We start from the raw sequence: 2,319 nt of genomic DNA, 5'->3' as shown, positions 1-2,319 counted from the left end.
TCCTGGAATTCATACTAAAAATTTTTGGAATCCTTATTTTCCTTTTTTAAAATAATTTTTCGAAAAATATAAAATAAAAATCCAAAAAAATTAGAAAATCATAAAAATCAAAAATATTTTGTGTTTCTTGTTTGAGTCTTGAGTCATATGATAAGTTTGGTGTCAATTGCATATGCATCTTGCATTTTTCGAAAATATCATGCATTCATAGTGTTCTTCATGATCTTCAAGTTGTTCTTGGTAAGTCTTCTTGTTTGATCTTGATGATTTTTTGTTTTGTGTTGTGTGTTGTTTTTCATATGCATTCTTGAATTCTTAGTGCGTAAGCATTAAAGAATTCTAAGTTTGGTGTCTTGCATGTTTTCTTTGCATTAAAAATTTTTCAAAAATATGTTCTTGATGTTCATCATGACATTCATAGTGTTCTTGGTGTTCATCTTGACATTCATAGCATTCTTGCATGCATTCATTGTTTTGATCAAAAAAATTTCATGCATTGCATAATTTTCATGTTATTCAAAAAAAATAAAAAAAAATAAAAATATCTTTTCCTTTTTCTCTCATCAAATTCGAAAATTTGAGTTGACTTTTTCAAAAATTTTTAAAAATCAAGTTGTTGCCAATGAGTCAAATCAAATTTTCAATTTGAAAATCTTATCTTTTTCAAAAATCAAATCTTTTTCAAAATTATTAGTTATTTTCGAAAATTCCAAAAATATTTTTCAAAAATCTTTTTCTTATTTTTATACCAAATTTTCGAAAATAACATAAACAATTAATGTTTTGATTCAAAAATTTGAAGTTTGTTACTTGCTTGTTAAGAAAGATTCAAACTTTAAGTTCTAGAATCATATCTTGTGATTTCTTATGAATCAAGTCATTAATTGTGATTTTAAAAATCAAATCTTTTTCAAAACTAATTCCTATCATATCTTTTCAAAAATATCTTCTTATCTTATCTTTTTCAAAAATATCTTTTCAAAATATCTTTTCTAACTTCCTAACTTCTTATCTTTTCAAAATTGGTTTTCAAAATTTGTTTCAACTAACTAACTAACATTTTGTTTGTTTCTTAACTTTTTCAAAACTACCTAACTAACTCTCTCTCTCTAATTTTCGAAAATATCTTCCCCTTTTTCAAAAATTTCTTTTTAATTAACTAATTATTTTTATTTTTTATTTCAAAAATTTTCGAAAAAATACTAACAATTTTCAAAAACCAATTTTCAAAAATCACTAACCCTTTTTCAAAATAATTTTCGAAAATTATTCCTCCCCCATCTCATTCTATTTATTCATTCATATCCTAACATCTCATATCACATCTCTTCCATTCTCACAGTTGTGTTTCTTCCATTATATTACATTCTTTGTCTCCCCCTCTTTTCTTCCACTCACAAAGGGATCCCTATACTGTGGTATAAAGGATCTCTATTATTATTATCATTTTTCTGTCCATTCTTCCTTGTCATATGAGCAGGAGCAAGGATAAGAACATTCTTGTGGAAGCAGATCCAGAACCTGAAAGGACTCTGAAGAGAAAATTAAGAGAAGCTAAAATACAACAATCCAGAGATAACCTTTCAGAAATTTTCGAACAGGCAGAGGAGATGGCAGCCGAAAATAATAATAATGCAAGGAAGATGCTTGGTGACTTTACTGCACCTAATTCCAATTTACATGGAAGAAGCATCTCCATTCCTGCCATTGGAGCAAACAACTTTGAGCTGAAACCTCAATTAGTTTCTCTGATGCAGCAGAACTGCAAGTTTCATGGACTTCCATCTGAAGATCCTTTTCAGTTCTTAACTGAATTCTTGCAGAATATGTGATACTGTTAAGACTAATGGAATAGATCCTGAAATCTACAGGCTCATGCTTTTCCCTTTTGCTGTAAGAGACAGAGCTAGATTATGGTTGGATTCTCAACCCAAAGACAGCCTGAACTCTTGGGATAAGCTGGTCACGGCTTTCTTAGCCAAGTACTTTCCTCCTCAAAAGCTGAGCAAGCTTAGAGTGGATGTTCAAACTTTCAAACAGAAAGAAGGTGAATCCCTCTATGAAGCTTGGGAAAGATACAAACAGTTGACCAAAAAGTGTCCTTCTGACATGCTTTCAGAATGGACCATCCTGGATATATTCTATGATGGTTTATCTGAGCTATCAAAGATGTCACTGGATACTTCTGCAGGTGGATCCATTCACCTAAAGAAAACGCCTGCAGAAGCTCGAGAACTCATTAACATGGTTGTTAATAACCAGTTCATGTACACTTCTGAAAGGAATCCTGTGAATAATGGGACGCCTATGAAGAAGGGA

At 30.4% G+C, this 2,319-nt stretch overlaps 1 non-coding gene across 1 annotated transcript; it reads right to left on the bottom strand.

Moving 5' to 3' along the window:
• Positions 1–2,007: 2,007 nt before the first annotated feature.
• LOC112732131 (small nucleolar RNA R71) lies at positions 2,008–2,115 on the bottom strand. The gene has a single exon (XR_003167868.1). It is a non-coding gene; the product is annotated as a small nucleolar RNA R71 (small nucleolar RNA).
• Between the last annotated feature and the right edge of the window lie 204 nt (positions 2,116–2,319).

Source organism: Arachis hypogaea, chromosome 12, assembly GCF_003086295.3.
Source record: "Arachis hypogaea cultivar Tifrunner chromosome 12, arahy.Tifrunner.gnm2.J5K5, whole genome shotgun sequence".
Classification (NCBI taxonomy): domain Eukaryota; kingdom Viridiplantae; phylum Streptophyta; class Magnoliopsida; order Fabales; family Fabaceae; genus Arachis; species Arachis hypogaea.
Note: the sequence above shows the minus strand (reverse complement) of the source record. Positions and strands in the feature narration are given on the sequence as shown.